Source organism: Callorhinus ursinus, unplaced genomic scaffold (genome assembly GCF_003265705.2).
Source record: "Callorhinus ursinus isolate GAN/ISIS: 27379988/994484 unplaced genomic scaffold, GSC_fseal_2.0 scaffold6, whole genome shotgun sequence".
NCBI lineage: Eukaryota > Metazoa > Chordata > Mammalia > Carnivora > Otariidae > Callorhinus > Callorhinus ursinus.
Window position 1 is genome coordinate 75,028,979 of NW_027397068.1, and position 26,210 is coordinate 75,055,188.

Sequence of the window (26,210 nt, forward strand, 5' to 3'; positions counted from 1 at the left end):
GAATTCCATAGATTTGCTGTAAGTAGTATCCCAGACTTAAATTTTATTTGTGAATGTATTACTTTAAACAATTTTTTGCTATTCACTCAACATGGTTTCATTACAATGCTTTGTGTGTTTCTAATCTATTATATATATTATGGTTTTGACTTAGCTACTTCCCTAAAGCAAGCATTGCTTTGCAGTCTTTAAAATTATACTTGGAATTGGGGATGAGGGGTCATGTTGGCACTGAATCCTGCCAAGCAGATGATACTGTGAAAAATTTGCCACATCATCCAAAAGATAAATAATGCCTCACCAGCTGATTTTGTACTTTGGTTACTTATAGTGTATATTATATTGTCTTTGTTAAACATGGGCTCTAAATCTTGCTTCTGTTAATAGACTGTTTTAAGAAATATCCCTGTATTATACAAAAGCAAATAGTTCATTTGAAAAGTATAAATCTGTAATTGTTAGAGAACTTCTCGCTTTTTAGTTTCAGTCTGGAGGGACCTTCTCACTGTCATGTTCCTACTAAGATGTGCATTTATAAAATATTTTAGAAACCATGCATCTGTAAGAGTGAATATAAGCAAAGAGAGAAAAGTCAAGGACAATTTCTAAGTTTCTGACTTCTATTTGTGGGTGAGTGGTGTGGCTGCAGAGGGGAACATGGGAGAAAAGATAGGTTTCCCGGGAGAACAGATAGATGAGTTGAATTTGGAATATGTCAAATTTGAAAGTACCAGTTAGAGTAGCAGAGGGATATATCAATTTGGAGCTCAACCAAAAGATCTGGGCCGGTGTTGCTATCAGAATGGATGGTGAAGTATGGGGTAGGCTGTGTGAAGCAGTGTTACCGAATAGAAATATAATGTGACCCCCATAGGTATGTGGGTAAATTCTTCTAATAACCACATTTAAAAAGCCAAGTGAAACTGGTAAAATTAATTTTGATGAGATTAGCCCAATATACTCAAAATATCTTGAGAACATTGATGATGTGGCAGTAGCCACATTTCAAGTGCTGTTGGCCACATGTAGCAATTGGCTGCTCTTCTAGACTCTGCAGGTATAGAGTGAGAAAGGAGAATTGTTACACACCTGGGTGAATCCCTGAATTTAAAGAATGGGGAGATGCAGAGGACCCCAACACAAAGGTTAGGATGGGTCTTGTAGATTTCAGCTTGTCCACAAGGAGAGAGCAGCACTTTAAGTCTACTTCCCAGATTCTCCATAGCATGAAACATTCAAGGTCAGGTCTGAGAGACGGTCTTCTTCCATCACTGACCTTGGCCTCGCTCCCCAAACCAGTTTCTCTTCTGAGAAAGGATGGCTTCCCTAGGTTGCAAGTGAGCTGATGACCTCTCAACCTGAGATTTTTACTAGCCATCTTATTCAGTGCACTATAACATGGTGTCATCCCTGTAACAGTAACTGTACACATCTGGTAAAGTATCCCGTTCTCAGCCAGACCAAGACTTGCAACCTAGCAAGTGAGAATCTGCGGAAAGTATAAAACAATAGTACCACTCCCTTGCTTAGTGCTTTGTGGCTCATTTGTAGCTCTTTTTATCCAAAACCTCATTTGAGCCCAGAGCTAATACCGCCAGAGGAAAGGGAAGGAAGAAGAGAGTCAACTACGTTTCTTCTTTTGGTCTCTCTTTTCTCTTACTCTTCCCTCCTGCTCTACTCAGCTTTCTCTGCTTTCTGCTCAACTTCCATGTCTTTCTCTCCTTTCTCCAACTGCTTCCTCTTCTCCTATTTCTTTTATTTGCTCCCATTCTTGTTCTTATTTCTTTGTATTTTCGAAGTCGTGGATTTTATTTTATACTATGTACATATATATAACCATTTAACTGTCTTGGAGGGATAGTTTTCTTTAATAATTGTTGGCATAATAAAAAAAGGTGCATATTTTCAGGGAGTTATTTTCACTTAGCTGATTCTAACATGGACTGGAAATGCATGTTTCATGATCTGTTATATTATTGAACGCTGTTTTGTGTGCTGGCTTTTATTTTATTTTTATTTAAGCAATATTTTAAAACCATAATTACATTTAAGTTGTTAATTTGCAAAATTTATTTAGTGCCTGCTGTCAGTCTTTTTCTTAAATTAAGAACCATGCAATAAATTAGTTCATACTGGTAATTATATTTTCTGAAATTATTGAAGCAAATCAAAACTAGAATGTCAAAGTATTTTCTCAAATGAGGCTGAACCAAACCCATCAAATTTGTTTGTTGCTAATTCTAATTGCATATAAACATTCCTAATAATAACCTTATAATAGATTTCTCTACCTCTTCTGGATCATGGATCTGGAGCTTTGGAATATTACAATGGAAAAGAAGCATGAAAAGCAAGTCTTTCAAATATCTCATTTTACCGATATTTGTGCTGGAGCTCAGGAAGGTGCCCTAATGTGCCCAAGGTCAGACACAAACTTAGAAGCAGAGGTAGATTTAGAAGAGAAGAAGAGTGAACTCAAACTTGGTGGTCCCTGCTGTATTCTAGGCAAGTCAGGGACTAGATGCATGCCCTGCACTGGTTCCTTGACTCCTATTCCATTCCCCATGTTCTAGATCTGTCTTCTGTAGCAGGTACTTCTCTATGTTCTTGTTCTTGTTCTCGATCTCTCTCTCTCTCTCTCTCTCTAGATCTCCCGATCTCTTTCACTAATTGAGTCCAGAATGAAGCAAAAAGAGTAAGGAAACTACTTCCCTAAGAATTAGGTAGGGTCAGAAAGGAATTTATTTCTTTAAAACACATGAAAATAACATCTAGAGCTCCTCCCTGCTCAGCTCCCTGCCTGGACTAGTCACTAGTACTCTGGGCCCACCTCGTTTCTCATCATTGGCAGACCCTTTGTCCTTCTGTCTGGATTTTGTTTTTGTGGGTTGCTTTAAAAATATTATGAAATGGTGAAATGTTATGAAGAAAAACAATGTCAACAACTATCATTGTATTGCTTTGGCACACAGGACCGATACCACACTTCCATACGTGGAGAGAAAAGAGTTTTTATTAAACTATCAGAAACTATGTTTTTAGAACTCAGAGTTTGTTTTTAAATACAACTACATGGACAAATGTACACATTCTTAATGAGTGTAGGAAACCTGTTTCTCTTTCTATGCATGTAGCTGTGCAAACATGAGATCTTCCACCTGGTGTTCCCATGTCTCCCAGCCTTATAGGGCCACCCTGTCTTTTACCGTTAAGTAGAGTAGCTCCAGCCCTCATCCTGTGTGCTGTGAGAAATGTAGCAGCTCTTTTCTTCCTTTGCTTCTCCTGCGGCTCCCAGGTTTTATATGGGGTTATTTAATGTCTTCTGACTCCCTTTCTCCAACTTCCTGCACATGATGCCCTCTTTCATTCATTCCCCTAAAGCACTAGGAACACGAGACTTTTACTGAGGCTTTGGGGAAATACGTGGGGGTTAGAGCACATCACAGTAAAAGGAAATTGATTTAAAATTAAATATTAGATGCAAGTCTCCAAAAAATTTGCCCGTGATTTCCTGACATCAGGAGGTTGACATCAGGAAGTTTTTTTTTTTGTTTTTTTGTTAATTGTTTGGCCTGCTATGTGTCCTTTAAGCCTCTTGGACTTCCCTCCCTTCAGTTCCCCTCCAGCTCTAAAACCCTTTCCTACCCTCTGTGTCGCTGAAGATTTGAATCCCAGTGGCTGCTCCTTTCCCTGTAAAACACCTGAGTTACTTGACTCTGACCTCGGACCAGTTTAGGCCCTCTTTGCAGAACCAAAATCGAAGCTTCAGTAAGTAGTCTACTGCTGCTTGTCAATTCTTAACACCAAAAAATATATATAAATTTTAAAAAATGGAACTTTGAAATTATAGTTTGTTTTTTAACAGGATCAAATTCCTAGGCAGATTTCTTTAGTGAATGGGGGGGAGAAGGGAGGTGGATAGAAAGAGTTATTCTCCTCATACACTGGAGAGGATTATTTACAGTTTGGAAAAAATTATCAGCCAATATCACTCTCAGTATTACTGTCCATTCTCCATCTCTTCTTCAGGGAGACACGTGTAACAAAGTATACATATCATCTACTCCCTTTTCTTTACTTTCCATCCATTTTCCCTTCTTTATCCGAATATTTTGTACTGACCAGTTTCCCACTTATTAATCATCTGTTCAGTATGGCTAATCAGCTCCTAAACCTACCTACTGAATTCCTAATTTCAAATTATAGTGGTGTTTTTCAGGTCTAGAATTTCCATTCAATTATTTTTATATGTTCCAACTCTTTGATGAAATTCTTCACATTCTCTACTCTTTTGTACACATTAATTGTAAAATCCTTATCTTACCATGATATATAATCCACTTTTATTCTTGCCTTTGGTCATTTGGTCCTGGTTCTAGCATGACTGGTAATATTTGATCGAATGCCAAACTTAAGTATGAAAATTTTTGAGGATCTGGATGATATATTTTCTCCAGAGATATTATACGTTTTTAAAGTGGCAAATAGTGTACGGACAGATCCATACATGAGGCAGAACCTCAATCAGATTCTTTAAGGCTGTGATTTAAGCTTCCCAAGGGCTGTTCTGTTTCCAATTTCCTTTACTCCTAGGGCCTAGCTCTTAGGAAAATGCACCTGAAAGATGGGCCTCTGCTAGGTATCCTTCTTTCGCTAGACCCTGCACTCCTATCTTCAGCATTGCTAAAATGTTTAAATCTCTACTTAGATTTTTAGCCTCTTAAGAAGCTGTGAGCATGCTTCCTAGGCCTCTCATCTGGGCAGGTACAGATGAAGATATGGCAAATAATTGCATGAGATGTTGGACTCACTTCCCTGTGCTTACCTTTTCTCCAGGATTTTGAAGCTGTAAGTTCTAGTCGCCAAACAAGACTGAACTCCAATATTTTGCTCCAACCCAGTGAGACTGACAGAAGCTCTAGGCCACTGCATTCGGCTCAGTCTCTGTGCCCTACACAGTGAATTGGAATATGTCTCAAGGAAGAAAATCATTGGTGAATTTAGGCATTTTCTTTCTTCCTGGAATTTTGGCCTTTTAGTCCTAGATGACTCGATTACTGTCCGATGCCTTCAGAGAACTTGTTTTTGCATTTTATATAAACATTGTATTTGCTTTGAGTAATAGGGTTAATTTGATATAAGATATCCAGAAGTAAAAATCCTTTCATATTAATTATTTTAAGTTATTTCTCCTTGCCTCTAGTCTTCCTGCCACCAAATATACAGAATAACATATTTCTGAAACCTCAACTATCTAAAGCCACTAAATTCTTTTCTTCTTGGCAAGAAATGTCCAGGAAGATTAATGCAAATATAATCTTTGTATGTATATTTATCCTTGTATGTCTGTCTATGTTTGCATATCTGTCTTTTATATTCTGTCATTCTTGTGCCCTTGGAAATGCTTACATTGGGCTTGTGGAAATGTGAATTTCTCTTAACAGTCTTCACAGCTTTTTACCATTTTACTGCTTAACATCTTAGTTTAAATATATTTTCAAAAATTAGAGTTTGTAGATTCATGACAAAACCTCATATGCTTTTAACCATTCATGTCTTCCCACAAAATTCTTTTTTTTTTAAAGATTTTATTTATTTATTTGACAGAGAGAGATAGCAAGAGCAGGAACACAAGCAGGGGGAGTGGGAGAGGGAGAAGCAGGCTTCCTGCCGAGCAGGGAGCCCAATTCGGGGCTCGATCCCAGGACCCTGGGATCATGACCTGAGCCGAAGGCAGACGCTTAACAACTGAGCCACCCAGGGGCCCCGTTCCCACAAAATTCTTAAATTTTTGTATACATGTGTTTGGAGGTCACAGTGAACATAGCAATAGAACTCTACGACACCTTGGCCAAAGCACTTGAGATACACTAGAGTTCCATCAGCAAAGAAAAGGACTCTCTCTACTCGGCTCATAAAGCTCTGTTGAATTCTTGGTCCACAATACATGGAGAGGCCCAAGTAATTTGTGAATGCCGCTTCATTTTTCTTCCTTGCCTTAAATATTCATTTAATACTCTGTTAAAACCAGTAGATATAAATGCATTAGAAAAAGCGTAAAAACTCAGACTTCAGATCCACTGTAGTCTTGAAAGAAGATTTGCCTTCACAATAGTATTTTATACTTTCTATACTTTTTTAAAAATACTGTTGTTTAGGGATTTTTTTATTGAGGTATAATTGACATATAACATTATATTAGTTTCAGGTGTACAACATAATGATTGGGTATTTGTATACACTGCAAAATGAGCACTGTGATATTTAGTTACCATACATCACCATTTAAAGTTACAAAAATTTGTTGTGATGAGAGCTTTTAAGATTTACTCTCTTGGCAACTTTCAAATATGCACTACAATATTATTGACTTAGTCACCATGCTGTACATTACGTCCCAAGTACATTACAACCCATGACTTATTTATTTTAAACCTGGAAGTTTGAGTGTCCTTTGACTGATGAATGGATAAAGAATATGTGGTGTGTATATATTATAAATGTGTGTGTGTGTGTGTGTGTGTGTGTGTGATGGAAGAATACTACTCAGCCATAAAAAAAGAATGAAATTGAACCTTGAAGATATTATGCTAAGTAATATAAGTTAGAAACAAATATTGTTTGATCTCACTCATATATGGAATCTAAAAAACAAAACAAACAACACAACAAAACTCAGAGATGCTGAGAACAGAGTGGTGTTTGCCGTGGGAGTGGGCTTGGGGGATGGGCAGAAGAGGTGGGGGGGTCAGGAGGCAAAAACTGCCAATTATATAATGAACAGGTCATGGAGATGTTTAGTTATTTATTTTTAATTAATATATTGCACCATCCATCTTTATGAAAACAGTCATTTTGACTTCCATTTTTTTGTTGAACACGTTTATTTCTGTGAATTGTATTTTCCTAAAATAAGATACATTGTGGGAAAATAATTATTAAACATTAGTGAGCAGATCGTATTTTGTACAGGGAATCACATGCCTCCTCTTCCCCAAATTAAAAATGCCCTGGGTTTGAAAATATGTTCATTATTCAATTTTTTTCTCATTATTTAAAACACATCATCAGTCTTTTCTAACCTATTTGCTCTTTGTGGATAAATTAGAGGAAAAATACAATAAATATCTCATTAGTCCTGGATTTAATCCAAACCGTTTTTTTTAAGTTAGTAAAATATATGTGGGAAAGAATTCAATATAAGCACTCAAAACATTTTTCCAATGTGGAAAGGGCTAATAGATAAAAAGAAAAACCCAGACAGAGTAAGGAAGACAAGCCACTTGGTGAAAATAAATAAACTTGCTTTAGCTCATAGGGAAAACAAGTAAATAAACAGTGGGTGAGTAAAATACAGCTTTTAAATTTATATAAGAAAAAGAAATTTAAGCTGAAACAGATGGCATGTTTAATTTTTCCCTGAATAGATGAGATAAAGGTTTTTGTCCTCTTAAAAAGAAATTGAATCTTGCATGGAACAGTGATGGTTGATGGTGTGTGCTTCCCCTGTAAGTTGGGTGGCATTTATTTATATTCCAATTTCTTTTTTTTTTTAACCCCAATTCATCAGTTACTGGGTTGCAAACATTCCAGAGATAATTCAGTATTCTTTCAGCTGACAGTTTTTAAAAAGCAAATCTGTTCAGGCTGTTGCCCTTGCAGTCCCCCCAGAACTGGTGAGAAGTTGGGGGATTTCTCCAGCAGCTCAACAGGGTTTCTACCTTAACCCCCCACCATCTTTGCTTTGAGATTCCAAGAATTCTACTCTGCTTTCCAGGTTTCTGCTAGTAAATCCTCAGAGAGAACTACCCTATGCATTTCACAAGCCTAGGAATGAGATCTATTGTTAAGCGCGTGTCAGTATGAACTAAGAAGATGGAGTAATGATTTGTTTTTTCTATTCTGCTGAGAATGTTTAAAGATGGAGAATATTTTCTAGTAAACTAGCTCTTCCCTCTGTATGTTGTGAGAAGCTGTTAACTGGTTACTAATTTGGTCTCTTATTATAGGACAGTGCTCAGGGAAAACTCATTTTTAAAAATTACACCGTACATTTTGGCTGTGGGTCGTGAAATGGTTCGAACTTATTTGTATCCTATTTTTTGCCTTCAGCAGCTCAAGTATTCAAACTTGGGAACCCCTTGCTGCTATCTAGCTCACTGAATTTTCATAATATAACCCTTTCCTCTTTAATGCAAAATATCCTAACAGACTCTTCCCTCAGAAACCACTTTAAAGAAACCTGAGGATTGGGGGTGGTTCAGTAGATAAATAGCACCGTTCCCCGCGGGGAGTGAGTTCACATATCTTGATCGGATCTCTTAGTCTCTTGTGAACAGCAGTCCAGAATACTGAACTGTATGAATAATTCCACTCTTCGGCGTGATTGATAGTCTTGGCTCAGGAGAGTCCCGGAATTGAACTAACAACCACACCAAATTGTATCGCATCTTTAAAGGAGATAGCCCTGTTTAGCGAGGGCGCAGTCGCACAAAAGGGTCATGGAGAGGAACACGCCCCACCTGTAGCCCGTGACTGGCTAGAGGACACTTCCAGCTCGCTCCTGGGCTCATCTCTGAATCAGGTTGTGCAGCTCCTCTTGCACCGAATGATTTATTGTCTTCTCTGGAGCTGCTTCTAGCTTTGACGTTTTTGCATGCGATATTATATCTACTGATAAATATGTGAATTTTTCTTGCTAAATAATTTGTCTCTAGCAGTGATAAGAAATACCTGTATTTCAAATATATAAGAATATTCCTATATGACTGTGGTCCACGTGCGTTCTTTGGCATCCAAAAATTCTCTGCATTTATTTACCTGCTATTTAGCTATTTCAAAAAAAAAATTTAAAGGGATGAAACCTGGGAAATCCAATGGGGTTTACTTCTTTAATTTAAAGATCCAGGAGTGTCATTACTGCACTGAAAATATACTTTCCTTGTACCCTATATTTAATGGGTTATGTTTATTGCCTTTTAGGCTCTATGGTAACAGTAGTTAAGGAGGGACTCCAACAGAAATAAAAAGTATAGCTTTAGCAAACACCATTACTTTAATACTTTTGAATTCTTACTAAGCTTTTGCTGAATGACATCTCAATTTTCAGCCTTAATTAAACTCCTTAAATGATATCGAAAGAGCTGCTTTTGGAGGTGTAGTGTATAGATGAATCAGTAGAAGAAAAACAATTTAAAAGACTAAAATAATTATTCTGAAATAAAGTGAACTTTTTTTTTCTGAAAAAGTAACATAAAGCAATCACTTTTATCTAGTAAAAATAGAAAATTTAAGGTAAATTGCTCCCGAGAATGTTAGGGCCTAAATGACCTTGAGATTATTCTCTGCCTGTTAAGCTAAGGTGTCGGGCAGTGGTGGTTTTCCTCTGGAACTGTCTAGAACTGCAATACTACTTGCCTGACAACGCTTTTTCTCCTTCTCTCACTCTCTCTCTCTCTCTTATTGTTGTACCACTGCATATGCCAATCATCCATGACGAAACAGGAGAGAAAGTTGGCGCATTCTATTCTCAAGCCTAAACTCACTTTTTCACTAACTTTGCAGAATTTATGGTGCATCTATAGGCCGTGGTTTTGTTTTGCCACGACACATGGGCAAAAACCCAGAAATTGAAAATAATACATGAACTTTTTGATACTACCCTTAAAAATTCTGTTTACAATAAAGGTCAATAAAGACGAAATATTGCTGTAGAATTCCAATTTTTATTTTTAAAAGGTCTAATATAGGAGAACTAAATAGCTGTAATCTCAGTATTTTAATTTACTAATTGAAAAATAAATAAAACCATATGAAATAATAATTGCTTTCCCTGTGGATCAGTGTATTAAAAAGGGACACTCATCTTAGAAAGTGTGCATGCTTATTGTACATTATAGTATAATCTAGCAAGTGAGAGATTGTTTGCTCATGTTGGTACTAGACATCTCAAAGCAGTAGTCTATTTTCATGTATTTTAAATTAATTTTTCAGCTGCATTAGAAAGAGAAGGATGGGTTGGTTATTTAGCTGTCACACTAGCAAAGCAGGCATTCTGAAATGCCTGCCCTTTTCTGTTCAGCATGAGGAACATAGGTAATGTGTGAAAGTTTATCTCCACCTTCCTTTCCTTGGGCTTACAGGCTGGGAAAAAAAGCTACAAAATTTCCCGATTTTTTTTTTTTTAAATAACCCTGAGTTTCTCACTTTAGAAATGATCACACCAAATATTTAAACATTATTTCTATAATTGTGCAAGCTTTTAGCCTCAGACACCAGATCATTATAGCAGTGTTTCTGGCGTCCGGCGCTACATAATGTTTCCCACTAATTAATTTGGAGTGGTTTTCTTCACTGCCTTATTAGCATTCATTCATTAACTGAACAAGTTTTGAAGCTTACCATGTATTAGGCTTTGTGCTGAAATGAATGAAACTGTATGGGTGAATGAAAATCTTATGTCAAAGAAATTATTAAAAAATAAATCTTGTGTCAAGTAGCTTATAGGTGAGTATGGGAAGGTAGCAAGAGTAATCAAGTAAATGCAATGCTTTAGCAAGTGTGTTTTTTGACCCTTAATCCTGCAAATTGGTTCTTACAGTACTTTGTAGAGATAATTGTTGACGACTCATGTCATAGCTGTTTTTGCCTTTCATAAGTTAAGGATTAACCTGATGTTACTAATTGAGAACACTAGCAGAAAATGAACTTAAGATGGTAATTAACCCATCATGACAAATCAGTTAGGGACCAGTAGCATCTGTTAATACTAGGGCACTAGAAATATACCAGCTTTTGTGTAAGCAGAACCAATAATCCTTATTCCATGTTGTAGTACCTGGACTTAAAAATCAAATTATTTTGACATTACCTATAGTTGTTCACACTTAAAGGAAAGAGTGCCACAGATAAATGAAATCAAGAGAGAGAGAAAAGGAATAAGAAAAAGCAAAATGGTCAGTTGGCTGAGTAGGTAAGGTAGCTGGGTTCATAAACAGGAAAAAAGGGAAAGTATTTCCAGTTCCCTTAGCAGACTGGAAATCTGCTTTAATATTGTATTTATATTTCCTGGGAATGCATAGAAATGGCATGTTATTTATTTACAATACTGAGCCTGTCACGAAGTTCCAAGATTCACTGCAGCACATCCTTCTGAGTCTAGTCGAGCAGAGGTGGGAGGTGGGGTCACAGTCTCAGACACACATCTGTGGGGTCCAGTCACAACCACACCCCTAGCCTTTCCCTCTGCGTGTGATCTCTGCTGCTTCTAGTTCCTTTCTGGTCTTTTCCTCTGCCAGGCTGGTGACACTGTGGTGTGTGTGGAGCCACCCAGTGTGGATGGGTGAGTAGGTCTCCATGGGGGAGGCAGAGAAAGCCTGGGGGACATCACTGCTCCTCTCTCCAGCCATTTCCTGTTTGCTGCGAGCACAAGCCCAGCACATACACGGTAGCTCTGGCTTAGTCCACTACTCAAACCACTGATGTCTCACATTAAAGCGTGAGACACAGTGGAAGGCAGTGCCAATGACATTGTGGGGAATATTACGTGGTGCAAAACATCCTGATCTCAGCATGAGGATCCCATTGGGTGGAGATCATTCTCTCTCATCAGAATGTTCTTGTCAGTATTTTGTGATATTTTCCTTTTAACCACCCTGTATTGTCAAACTACTCTTAATCAGCTTCTCTTGATAAACAGCAATCGTCAGCCTTTACCAGGTTATTAAGATAAAATGTCCTTCAGTCCAGTGTTACTGTGTTGGTTTCCCAGGGCTGCCTTAAGAACGGAACTTTATTGTCTCACAGTTCTGGTGGCTGGCAATCTGACATCCAGGTGTCGGCAGGGCTTTGCTCCCTCTGAGACCCACAGGGGAGGACCCCTTCTGGCCCCTTCCAGAGACTGGTAGCCCCAGACATTCCTTGGCTTGTGGCAGCATCTCCCCAGTCTTCACATGGCATTCTCCCCACGTCTCTTCATGTAGTCTTCCTTCTGTGTGTGTGCATCTCCGTATCTGAATTTCCCCTTTTGGTAAGGATGCCAGTTGTATTGAGCTAGGATCTACCCTCTTATGACCTCCTCTTAACCTGACTGCATTTGCAAAGACTTGTTCCAAATAAGGTCACATTCTGAGGTGCTGTGGAGATACAACTTAATTCATAATAGTTATTCAAGTTGTTCAAGTTAGTTTACTTCTTTATACCACCAGTAAAGGTTTATCCTTTTTTTAATGTGGATTTCAAGTAGATGGCAGGTGATGCTTTAGAAACACAACTATGTAACTTTTCTCTGTGAAAGGTAAAAATGAAAACAAGCAAATATAAAACCAGTGATTTCAAGGTAGGCTCTGCAGTCAGAGAGACTTGGGTTCTAATCTCACTTCTGCTACTCACTAGCAGTGTGACATTAGGCTTAGCCTTTCTTAGGGTCTCAGTGTCTTCTTCTGTAGAATGGGAGTGATGGTCCTCACCTTATAAAGGAAACTAAGGAATTAATTGAGGGAATTAAGTTACTTGATCCAAGTTAAATACTTTAGCATAGTGTCTTGCACATAGTCAATACTCTATTAGTGTTATGATTATTGAAACCAATTGTCTCTTTGCTTCTAGCAAAATCTTGATTAGTCTTAGTAGAATATTAAAACATACCCTATGATGTATTCTCTCCTATGTCCTCTTTTTTCCCTTGTAAAGGTAGGGCATTGCATCCTCTCTCTTAGACACGGGCATGCAAACCTGAACCTCACCTTGTCACCTGTCACCATTCCATAGGTGCGGGTAGGTTTACTTGTGAATAGACTGGAATTGGAAGTTTGGGCAGACTTGACACTGAGCACCACAGGCCCAGCATGGTAGAGGACCTGGGATGCCAGAAAAGCCGAGGATGGAGGAAGCAGGTGTGGGAAATGGCAACAGTTAAGGTGACAAGAGGTCAAGAATCCAAGGATTGGAAATAGGCATCCAGCAGTGCCTGTTACTAGGTTCAGGGTGAACCTGAGCCTGCTGTGTGTGGAGACCTGGGCCCAGAGGTGTATTCAAAAAATAACTGGTGGAAATTAAAGCCATTTGGTTTTAGATATAATTGAATATGGATAAGGCTGGAGACAGACATTCTCAGAGAGGCTTATAAGCATCATCAGAAGAGGTGCTGCTCATTAGCAAGCATCGCCTGGCCTGAGCTATGGAATTTGAGAAAGAATGAGGTGGCAACCTCTATGATTTGATCTCAGGACTATTATACAGGTCCTGAGAGACTCACCAATCCTTTCTTACCTCTTAATTGTTGTCCTCGGCTTCCAAACATTCTACATAATTTATGCTGGTTGATATTCTAAAACTACCCTTGTAGAAAGGGAGAACCCTTCAATCTGTTACTAATCATTGATTCCAAATATGGGTTTGCATTATCAAAGTGTGAGTTTTGACAGGGAATGGGAGCATGAGGATACATGGCGTCTGAATTAGGAGCGATCCCAGTGCAGGAGAAGTGTCCATGCATCCCCGATGTCATCTTTTGACCATAGGCAGCCTCACCAGAAAACCAGGGACAGAGCTCTGCTCCCTTGTGCGGCCATAAAAATCATATTATAAATGTTGGTTATGCTCTTAGGTAGCATACAGAAGCCATTGTAAATATCTGTGCAGCTAAACTATAATGCATTTACTGTAAAAACAACAAGGAACAAGTTTGTCAAAGGTTCAGTAACCTTTTTCCATCATTCGGGTGACAGATGTCACTTAATTAAGTCATTTGATCATCGCCCGCCCAGAACTAAGTTCCGACGTTTGTAATTGGTGCATCTGTCAGCGTCAGGTGTGTTTCTTAAGGTGAAGGGGAATTGTGTTTGATTTTTCCATTGGGTCTTACTTTTATTTCATTGTGTGCTTACCTTTTTTGTCCAACATCCATATAAAAGAGGGTCACTTGAAAAGGCTTTACTTTTGAAATCAAGAAGCCCAGAACTTTTGTTTTATCTTGTGAGTTGAGAAAAAGTAGAATTTACTTTAATCATGAAGAATGTTTATCAAGCCACAAACTCAGAACAGATATACAAATATAAACAAGCTGGAAGTGGATGCCCAGTGATTTGCTGAAGAAATAGGCCATACATATTATTTGGGGTGTAAGGAAAGGCAGGATGAAATTTACTTGGAATTCTTACGGATGATACTTAAATTGTACTCTTAAAGATATCAAAAATTTTGCACTAATGATATAAAACATGCTTTAGTGAGAATAGAAACCATTGAAATCCTGAGGAGAATCAGATTTTTGACTGAGTGAATCACCTAGATATCCTCTAGAACTTTAAGCAAAGAAAATAAATTAATTAAAATAGCCCTTAATTAGACCAGCATGGTTCATGGAGCTTTGGCGGTAATACTTTGCAAATCTAGCTAGCAAAAGGTTTTAAAAAACTATACTAGCCTTAACATTAACTCCATTTTATGAAAAAGAATGAATTTCAAATATTAATATCACATATTAATATTTAAATATTCATTTAAAAACCCATTTTTAAAATAGCTCAGTTAAGGACTTTTTACAACATAGCTCATTTGTATGACAGACTCTTGCCCACAGTGGCTCATATATAATTCTTAAAATGAAAACTGTGAAATTTCCAAGCACACCTGAGGCATGTTTTTGTATTCAAACTTAAAGATAACTTGCCTTTGGCAGGTCTTCTGAGTGATGTGAACTATGGTGGTCATTTTTGTTGTAGCATCTGCCCTGATAACCCATAGTCAGATGTGTTTTTTGCTTTTAAAATTAATTTATTCACTTGACAAATATTTATTGAGTACCTACAATTGTTGGACATTGTCTTGACATGGGGTTCAGCAATAAACCAGTCAAAATTCTTTGTTTACAAAGCATAGGGATGTGGAGGCTGACAGTACGTAAAATGCATAAATATATTATGGAGCACTTTGGAAGGCAATAACTGCTAAAAGATCAATCAGGGAAGGAGGGTCAGGAGGGTGGGGGCGGGGGCATGCTAGCATAACCGGGGCGATGAGGACCACCCCACTGAGACATTTGGGCACAGAGAGGAGGAGGGTATGGTATGTTCCATGAAGAACATAGTGGCCAGTGTCCCTGGTGGGGAGTCAGGGAGGAGGGTAAAAACAGCAAGGTCATGTCAGCAAGGTCATGGGACCAGCTCCTTTAGGCCTCGAAGGCCATTATAAGGACTTTGACTTTTGCCTGGAGTGATGAAGGAGGAGAGAGTGGAGCATCTGAGCAGAGGAATGACATGATCCGGCTCGTGTTTTAGAGAGACCCCTTTGGAGAGACGAACCATGAGAGACTATGGACTCTGAGAAACAAACTGAGGGTTCTAGAGGGGAGAGGGGTGGGGGGATGGGTTAGCCCAGTGATGGGTATTAAGGAGGGCACGTTCTGCGTGGAGCACTGGGTGTTATACAAAAACAATGAATCATGGAACACTACGTCAAAAACTAATGATGTATGGTGACTGATATAACATAACATAACATAACATAACATAACATAACATAACATAACATAACATAACATAAAAAGAGAGACCCCTCTGGCTGCTGTGTTAAGAAGAGATATAGGGGAACAAGGGTCGAGAAAGGGAGGTCAGTTGGGAGGTAGACACATGAACACAGGAGAAACATAATGCTGGCTTAGACCAGCACAGGAATGGGGCAGATGGTGAGATGTGGTTGAGTCCTGACATGTGGCGGCTCCAGCGGGAGGAGGGAACAGGGAACAGGGAACCCATGACATATGCACCTGGCCATCATTGCACACGCTCACAAGTCCTATGTGCTTGTAACTTACCCTGTCCCCTTACACTGTCTGATCCACCTGCACACCAGGAACAGGGCCCAATAAATAAAGGAGCATTTCAGCTCTGTTGGTGGCTGTCACCCAGAACCCACTCTGTGTACTTGCTTTTGTTCTCTGCAGAGTTCTCCTTCCTTCCGGTTTCTAACCCTTTAACCCTGTTAGTGCGTTCAACAACTGAATTTTGCGGGCTGTTTTCTGGCCTTCTGTGTCCACGGGGCAGTCCAGCAAGCTCAGGGGCCCTTGGCTTGGCCAGATTGGCAGGTACTAACGTTTGCTTCTGGAGGCTACCACTTGGCCGGCCTGTGTGAGGGTGGGCCAAGGATTGAGAAAACCAGAGGGGAGAGCCAGCCAAAGAGTTGGGCCAAAAATGGGCATTAAGGCTTCAGGCTAAGAAGCTGAGAAGAAAATGATACAATCAGGAAGTGAGAGCCAGTTAGGGAAAGAAGCAAGTTCAGGAGCAAGTTCTACGAACAAAGCTGAAGTGCAGGGGCTGGCCGGCATTGCCTAGCGCATGGAGGCAGGGAGAGGTGGCAGGTCAGCCTGCCTTAAAGCCTGACCCATTCCTGCATATCAGATCTTATCATCAAATTTATCCTATCCTTGTTCATGATCCCAAGGATTAGGTTTAGAACACACAGCATCCTTGTGAATTTTTCAGGACAATTTTGGTCCCTAGTGGCAGACTCCCAACTCAACTGCCTAAACAAGAAAAAAGAATTTATTGATTAACATAACTAAAAAGTTCAGGGATGATATTGCTTCAGCTTGGCTGGTGCCAGAGACACAAACAATGCCATGAACCCCTGGTCTCTTTTTCCATTGTTCAGGTGTATTTTCCTTGGTGTAGGCTTCATTCTCAGGTAGCTTAGCAACACCATTAGGAAGGTGATTTCTCTTTTCAAGAGTTAAAGCCAAAATTTAGGATGCATCACATTAGCCTGGTTTAGGCGATATGCCCATGCCAGAATCCTTTACTACGGCCTAGGGAGATAGAATACTTTTTTGGACAAGTGAGGACTTACTGTTTGAATTTTTGTCATCACTTGGAAACCTGTGAATTTATTCACGATGCAAGGAAGTTGCAGTGCTTCCACTGGGGGTCAGTGGGAAAGCTCTCAGGACCTTCTCGATATATGCCATCCCTGTCACATTCATGGTGTCAGTGCTCGCCAAGAGCGTGTTGGATTTTTAAGATTCTTAAGTAAACCTTCTAAGGGAAGAATGAGCTTACCCCAAATCCTGATTGCCTCATTACAAGTGAAGTATCCAGCTGCACACATCCATGACTGCAAGTGAGGCTGACCTTGTAATTAAACACAGCCTAGAGTTTCTGTGATTATATCTGGATCCACGACTCCAGAGCAGCAAATCCTTTTATCTTCCTGCATCCTGGCCTCTTTCATCCAGGGGTTGGTTGCATGGGCACCTTGAACACCTCTCTTCTAGCACCAAACTCTCCATCTTCTCCTTTTCCTTCATCACTGCTGACTCTGCCACCCCCACTCCACATCTGACCGTCTTCTCATTCCCCCATTTTGGTTGGTAGCACTCCCTCTGCCCCGTCACCCAAGCCTTAGTCTGAGTCAACCTAAGTGACCACCTTCTCCCTCACTGTCCCCATTTCTATTTGCTTCCCTGGGTCCCTGCCCTTAGTCTAATGCCCTTCCAATCAGACCTAACCCTAAGCTGAGAGCCTGACTGCAAATGCTCTTAAAATATTTAAGTGACTCTCCTTTCTTACAAGTCAAAGCCCAAGTTCCTTCATGCACCCAAGGCTCTCTGTGCACCAGCCCTTGCCTACCCTCAGTCTTGTCTCCCACTGGGTCCCCTGAGCACCTTTTAGTGCTCCAACCATACATTTCTTGCAGTTCCTGAACCAAAGTGATCTGCACCTTTGCTTATAGTTCTGTTCATCCTTGAATTCCCTTTCTTCTTCCATGTGTATGATCAACACCTTCCCATTCTGCTCAGGCCCAGGCCCGGTGGCCCTCTTCTATGAACTCTTTTCTGGCCATACTCTCTTTAACGTTCTGTCTCCTGTGGGCCCCACCTCACCCTGGGCCCATTCTCTCCAGCCTCTGCAAAATGTTAGTGATTTTATGCATCTCCATGTGCAGCTCCCCTTAGCAAGGTATAAGGCCCCTTGAAGGCAGAGACCGTGATTTACTCATGTTTATACATACCCCAGTGGCTAACATACCTGAGCACTTAATAAATATTTTAAGGTGAAGGGATGAGTGAGTATATTTTTCTGAGGAAGTTGTTGATGTCAATCTTTCCTCTGAAAGTGTGGCTAACAGGGTTGGGCGTTATAGTAAATATTTGTGCCAGGAGGCAAAGGACAGTCACTGGGGACAAGGTGGACAGCGACACCTACACCGAATTCCTGGCCATGAACATGCCCATGCTCAGGATCATTTTGAAAGTGAAATTGCCTTCAGTGGGCCCTGTTTGCCTTGGCTCATAAATAAGGGGCTTTTGTGAGAAGACCTCTAGGGTCCCTCTGAGGGCTAATGTTCTTTGTTTATAGAGCTGTGTTCATTTTTGTGACACCAGTTTGCTACAATAAAATGAAGATGTCTTTGGAAGTATTGGGTAAAAGTCAAATTGGGGGAAAACAGTCATGGAAAGAAAGGCAGCTTTTCTGTAATGAATTGTTTATAAAAACCATGGAGATATATATTTGGGCAGGTGAAGATAGCTTGAAAGATCACATTTGTTTAGAGAATGTAGTTTTTAAGGACTAAGTCTATGTAACAAAAGATTCTCCAAGAGGTAATTATATCAGTTATTAAAAGATGTTTATGTCTTGGGTGTGCAAATATCAAAGTGTGGAATTTCTAATCTCTCATTATATGATCCAACAATTGTAAGGTGCCAGTGAGATTCTCAGGGATCACAAATGTATTATGTGAAATTTTTGGCTCAAAGTAATATGAACATAGTGACATGGAATAAAACAAAAATACTTAAAATTAACATTTAAATGTGTATGCATAAATGTATGTATAGACAGCTATTCATATATGTAAATAATATATACATACATATCTTTTTGTGGCCCTTCAACAATTTTTACTGGCCTTGAAATTCACCAGTCCCAGGAGTGTGCTCAATATTGGAGAACTCTATCCAGACCTGCATATTTTCAGCATTTTTATTTTCCAACACTATTTCATTGCAGTTGTAATGTCAGTTGTATCATGAGTTGAAACTATGTACACTGTCACCTTTATAGCACTACTTCAACCTACGTAATAATTCCCTTGGGGAAAAGACTCTTGTCCTACATTATCTTGGTCAACCCATCGAGACTAGTGCTGTATCTTGCCAGGGGGAGCTGGAACTCCATAAATATTTAGTCAATGAATTGTTGGAAAATGAATAAGTAAACAAAACAGAAATTTACTAGCAGACCGGTAATTTTGGAACACAAGACAGTGAAAGCAGGAGCAGAGATGTTTTTATGGTGGTTAAAATCCTGGACTGTAGAATCAGGCGTGATTTCACATCCCAGCTCTGCCATTTACAAGCTAAATAAGATTAAGCAAATGACTTAATCTCATTAAAGCTCAGTTTTCTTATCTATAAAACAAATGAGTTTCTCTGAAGGTAAAATGAGATAATGCTTAGCAAAATTTTCAGCACACAGTAAACTCTGATTACTTTTAGCTATTTTTATGAAAAGTAATCATCACAAAAATATCACATTAGTGAAATCATATAGACCTCTTTTTTTTTGTTAATCCGTGGCATTTGCACTGAAAGATACGGATTTAGGAACGGCTTCAGTGAGAAAACAAAAGATCTAAATTCCCAAGGGGAACACTCCAGAGCAGTGGGTAGCCAAAGAAGGGTGAAAGAAAGGGTTTGGAGCCATCAACAGATTTTCTGGACATCTGAGGATTCCAAGGCAGGTTGGTTGCATGGAGCTTTTGACTTGGATTTGAATGCATTAGGACAAAACTGAGCTCTTGGAAGAGGGAAACCATGGTCAATGTTGTATGTAGAAAAGTAACTTGGCCATGTGCACTAAGGACTAAGTGAAGAGAAGGCAGTTTTTCAAGCAAGGTCTTGAGCTAAGATTAGGAAGTTACCCACCGAGTGACCAATGGAGTTAGAATTATGGGTTTAGAAATTGAAAAATGACAGGAATTGATGTTTGAGGAGGTGACACTGTCACAGGGGGGTTCCTTCTGGGAAATTCTCCAAGTAGTTGGAACACATTTGAATTTAAATAGCTCACTTTGTACTGTAATTATTTATCTGTTGTTGCTTTCCTCTCTAGAGAGTGTGGTAGGACACAGGAACTATTAAGCTGTGATTTGGAAGTGTGCCCAGTGGGGTTGGGGTATGAAGATGAAAGTGCTCCAAGGACTCACAGTTGGGGTGGAGTAGGGTGAAGGGCAGATACAGAAACAAATGGTTGCATCAGTGATTACACTTTATCCTTATGCGGAGCCAAGAAATTTTGTTGAAGTGTGGTCATAGTATGAGTATAACTGCATTTGGAAATACCTCCCTGATAACATCATAGAAGATGAATAGGAAAATACTGATGGCAGAGAGACCAGAAAGTAAGTTATTAAGGTCTTCAGGTCAGAGTTAAGGAATGCCTGTACTAAAGATTCTGGTGGGGGAAAAGAGAGCAAGGAATGGATGATAGTGATGCATTGAAAGGTGGAATCCATAACAGGCAATGACAGATCTGGATTCAAATAATATTTAAGTTTAGTAGAGGGAAGAGAAGGAATTTATACCCACTGACCTCTTCTTTTTACCTTCTGAAGTAGAAAGCAAAGGCGTTTCCTGAGAATAAGGAAGCGAAGATGGATTCGTGGGCTCCAGGGTGGGGGAAAGGTGTGGGATCGGAGTGGGGGGAACACATCTGAACCACATAAAAGAAATGCTATGTAGCTCTGACATGCAGATTTTCACGGTTTCCCTTGCTGCCAGGGCTTAAGACAGAAGCAAGTTTGGTTGATCCAGGTTTGGGGATTTGCAGAGAATGTGAGAGAAGGCTCTGCCTGGCTAAGCAGATGTTCAGCATTTGTTGGATGAATAAGTGCACAGTTGAGCACCACAGAAAAGGAGTTTATTAGGGATATCATAGAAGAAAATAAAAGTCTGGAAACAAGTAGTTCATCTTGTTTCCTAAGACATCTCTTATTTGGGAAAGTCTTCTGTGACCCCAAGTAGGTCCAGTACCACATTATATCTCAATGGCTCCAGTTATCTTTGCAGCATTCTGCTTCGTATAATCAATGACAGATTGTTCATGGCTGTTCACGTGATGTCTACTTCCCCACTAGCCTGTCGTCTCTGTTTTGTTGATCATTACATCCTAAATGCTGACACACTGAGAATATAATAAATCTGTAGTGCTCAATACATATTTTAACTGACAGAATGACATTTTTAAATATTTTGTTGCTTGGTGGTGTCTTGTAAGGTTTTGTGAGTTTGCTTTAGTTAGGAAGAAGACTAATAAATTAAATTACAAGTGGTTCTTTATTGGAATATAGGTTCTTCTGGCTCATAGCAGCAGGAATTTGTGTATTTACTTCGGAATTGCATGGAAATCTCATAGTGTTTAGATATACAAATGAATATATCTGAAACTAGCTTCTGGGCGCCTGGGTGGCTCAGTTGGTTAAGCAAGTGAGACACTAATAGAAGTACATTAACTAATTTTATTCATTTGAATAATATGTGGTATATTCCAATCTTATGAACTTCAAAGAAAATCTATTTATTACTGAGAGCTAGTCAGGCGTTCAAGACAGAAAGCCAGGAGTCATCCTTGGTTTCTCTCTTTCCCTTACCCCCAAGCCGTTAGTGTTGGTATTTAGTCTCCATTGGTATTTAGTCTCTCCAAATGTATCTTAGACCCATCCACTTCTCTCTAAATCCATTGCCACCATCACCTCTTGCCTTGAACCCTGCGACTGACCCCATTTGTCCCTCTACTTCCTCTCTTGCCACCCGTCCCCCATCCAGTATCTCCAAGAAGCAAAAGTGAGCTTAAAATGTCAGTCAGATCATGTCACTCCACTGCAATGACTTTCCATCATACTAATTTTAAAAATCAAACTCTTTACCTTTTTCTTGCTAAATAAGTTCTGTCCCCTCTGGAGTCCTTTCTATTTGTTAAAAACTCTCAGCCAGGGGACGCCTGGGTGGCTCAGTGGGTTAAGCATCTGCCTTCGGCTCAGGTCATGATCCTGGGGTCCTGGGATCGAGCCCCATGTGGGGCTCCCTGCTTAGGGAGCCTGTCTCTCCCTCTGGCCCTCCCCCATCCCTTGTGCTCTCTCTCTCTTGCTCTCTCCCAAAGAAACAAATAAAAATTAAAACAACAACAACAACAACAACAAAAACCTCTTAGCCGTTTCCTGTGTGAAGGCCTGGGGACCTCTACAATGCTTTTCCCTCTGCGTAGAATGGCTGGCTCTTTCCCACTATATAGACCTCAGCTTAAATGTCACCCCCTCCAAGAGGTCTTTCTTGACTCCTCTTTTTATAGTTGTTGCCATCTCCCTCCCCACATTATAATCTCAGTTGCAATTTATTATGGTAAATGCTATGAATGAAGCAAAAGTGTGTCTCTGTTAGGGTGTTTATCAGAAATGGCCATTTTTGTCTGCCTGCCTGTTTCAGGTGTCCCTGAAAGAAAGTTAGTTTTCTGAGGGCAGGAAGCATGCCTGTGTTTTAAGCCCTGACTCACAGCCCAGCACCGTGTATGCACACAGCATCAGTGCATTAATGAATGAATGGTCACATGAAAGGTGCCAGTAAGCTTGTTATGTTATGTGCCTAACGTATTTACATAGAAGTAGCTGGATGTGAGGTCTGACAATGGCCATTTAAATTAAATTTTCAAACTCTGTATGTAGCCATGCCATGCAAACAGTTCCTTCTTATGTGAATTAGATTTTTGATGAAGAGGGCCTCAATTTCTCATCTGAAAGAAAAGAAATGAGAACAGTTGATCCCTAAGTTCTCTTCCTGCTCTGAGACCCTCAGCCGTTTTGGAGCTATCCCCCAGGTTGTGCAGATGCCCCCTACCCCAGAAGCCGCTGGAAACACCACATGGGGCTAAGGAATGTCTTTCTGAATGAATACATGAGCACAGTTGGAGTAGACTATCGGTGGGGCGGGGGGGAGTACATTGGTATTTCCAGTTCCTATTTGGGGCACAAACTTAAGGTTCCACGGAGCAGGTTACCCTGTAGCAGGCTGACAGTATTGAACCTGCTGTAGCTCACTGCTCCCCATTGTCTCATTAGCAAGAATCTCAACTGCCATCGAAGAAACCAGCTGCTTTCCTAGGTAGCAACAAGTACACGGATGTTTATATAGTTTTGCTCCCCTTGCTTCCCCCCTCACTTTCATCCCTAGCCACTTCACCCAAGGAGAATCATGCCAAATAAATATCAGATTAAGAAAATGCGTCTCAAAAAAAGAAAAGAAAAGAAAATGCTTCTCATTAGTTGTCTGTTCAAAACAACTTTGTAAGCAATCTGGGAGCATCCAGCAGTATCTTTTCCCAGACTTTTATCTCTCAAAAGTTGTTGAAAGAGCTAAATTAAAGTTCCTTGTTCTGAACACTGTAAATCAAAGGAATGAAATACTTCTCCTCACAATTCAGATCCCAAACACGTAAAAATTACAACATAAAGCAAAATTTAATACTGGCATTGCCCCTGTCACCTAAGCCATATATTCTTTGACTGAAGTAACCAACAAGAGGGCATGGGTGTGCTGTAATTCAACATTGTTTCAAAGTCTGTGGGTTTGGTAAATACATTTAATTTTTAATATTTCCATAAGTAAAAGCGAGTTTGGGTAAAGATGCGGACGTCATTCTTACTTGACTCTTAAAGCTGTGGTCGTTTTGATCCAGTCTCCACAACTATTTGCAATTTTGCTTCATAATAACAGCTTCCCTAACATAAATTCAGGTTGTAAAGACTGAACTTCCCTCACTGTCACGGAGCGTTCCTGGGGAAGGCTTTTTATTTGCAAGTTGCACTTGATGAGAGTTTTAGAGAGGCGAGGTGGGCAGATAAAGAACTGAACAAGGAGGAACGGTGGCAAAATCCTGGCTGGGGCCGTGGTGTCGGTTTGTGGAGCCTCCTGTCACCTTCCCATCTGCGCTGCAGTTCTGCCCTTTTCGAAATGTGGGTTATGGGCCATACTGTCAATCCCTGTAACCTGTGAAGCCACTCATTATAGACGAAGAGCCAGCAGTGATCAAATGTGCCTGCCTCACACCAACCACAGCAGAGTCATGAGGATCTGTGAGTGAGCATCTGTGGACTCGCCCAAATGCCATGGGAGAAACCAGTGTCTGAGCACAAAGAATTTATACACAGCATAAAAGAGAAGCCACTAAAATGCCGCAGCCTCAAGTTTCCTTGCCATCACCTTTCTTGGGACTGTAGATTCATGGAAGTGGTGCCTCCTTCTCCGGAATTTTACCCTGAATTTCAGAAGTGCACATAAACAGGGTCAGTATTTTACTAGAAAATGTAAAAGAAAAGCAACCTCTCTGCAAAGTAAATTTTACTGGATGAAGTTTTTAATATTACCAAACCACAAACGATTATTCTTTTCCATACAATTATCACTAGGGGCTAGGGATGGGGGAGGAGCGAACGCCTCTGTTACCAAGCCCCACTCTGTCCCCGTTTTCATTAAGTCAAAGACAAGCTCTCCCATTGCCCTGAATGTCCCTGCATCTCCGAGGCTCCTGTGAAGGGAACCTGCCGTGTATTCATGCTGCCTTTCTTCTCTCCCTTCCCATGTCTTTGTCTCCACTGTCACCAGAGGGCTCATGGTTCTTTCAAGTGACAGATCTATATTCCTCTCACTCAGCGGCCACGTAGTGTCCCCACATGTGGGGACAGGCCAGGATGCAGAGGGCGGAAAGATGGGCCAGAACCTGAAAACCAGCATCTAGTTCCAGTTCTCTCATTGGTTTTAAGATTTTTACGAGTCTCAAATTTTCAAAACTCAGATTTCCTCATCTAAAAAAGATGAAGAAACCGGATCAGGGTGATCTTTGAGGTCATTTCTAGCCCTGCAGGGATTCGTTGTAAAATAACGTGTCCTCAGCCTCCTATGCAGCAGTTGAGTGAAGTTTCTTAAGGCCATTTATTCCTTTACCCCCTGACTTGTGCTGGGGGTGTCTTATAAGGTTTTGTGAGTTTGTGACTTGTGCTGGAGGAGAGTCTTCAAGATTGCCCACTTCCAGTCAAGTCTGCTCCACCTTTTCTTCCGGAGTTCACTTCCTTCGTTGGCTACTTACCATGATCAAATCTGTGAGAGTCCACTACGATCTAAGTAAGCGGCACCCTCTCTGTTAACACCAGCATGGAATCATGTGTCCTTGCAATTGCATTGACCCGCTGTATCTCCATTATAAATCATGCACTGAACAGATTGCTTCGGTCCACCCCCTGCACCTGCAGAAGATTGGGCTTATCAAACCTGCTAGCTCTACCCTCTGATACCACCTGGACAGCATCCGTTGAAGTTAAAGTATGAAATTCTCCTGGCTTGAAAGGTAAGGAGATTTCATAACACAGCTGCTGAGTCCAGCTATCTCAAGGCCAGGTGTACCTTCTAGAGATTCTAGATAGTGATTGTACAGAAAGCTGGGGAATTACCTACTCAATATTTGAATGGTCTTCTGTACCCAGCACACTAATGAAAACCGTGTGCTCTGACATTGGAGAATCCTGAAATCCTGATAGTTGCCATCATGATTTTTTGTATTTAAATGCTTATTGTGGCATTTAGGAATCCCAAGTGTTTATTAACAGAAGACAGCTTTTTATAAATCTGATCCTTTTATGTTTAATCCACCATGTCATATTCATGCAGAAACTGTTAATTCAGGAATAAGAAATAGGTTGGAAGGGTCCCCTGGTAGGGAGAAACTTATTTTAAACCTATACCATTGACACAGAGGAAAAAAAATCTAGAACATAGACAACTGAGCACTGTTCCGAGTGGGGTCCAGCCCCAGTCCTGGTATTAGTGCTGACCCATCATGAGACAGCAGACAGACCATGCCTCTCTCTGGCTTTAGTCCATTGTTGCAAGATTAGTAAAAGGGGATCTGCCCTAAATAGTTCACATTATTGTCTCAATGTGAAACTCAAGTGAGAAAATGGATGTGGAATTTCTCTGTGAGTGTGATGCATTCTTTTTCCCTCACCCATCTCGTGCGTGGTGACTCTTGTTTTAATGGCAGCCACTGTTTATAGGACCGACTCTCCTCACTCTCCACCCTTGCACTGAACATCAGGTTCATGACGCCTACTACTGTTTTGTAGCAAGCCAGGCAATTCTTTTATTTGAAATGTTATGTCATCTCATC

General features: G+C 40.2%; 1 protein-coding gene across 6 annotated transcripts in view; it reads left to right on the forward strand.

The window, feature by feature from the left end:
• The window catches only part of PACRG (parkin coregulated), a 582,662-nt gene that overhangs the window by 183,247 nt on the left and 373,205 nt on the right, over window positions 1–26,210 (forward strand). The gene's annotated exons all lie outside the window — the stretch shown is intronic.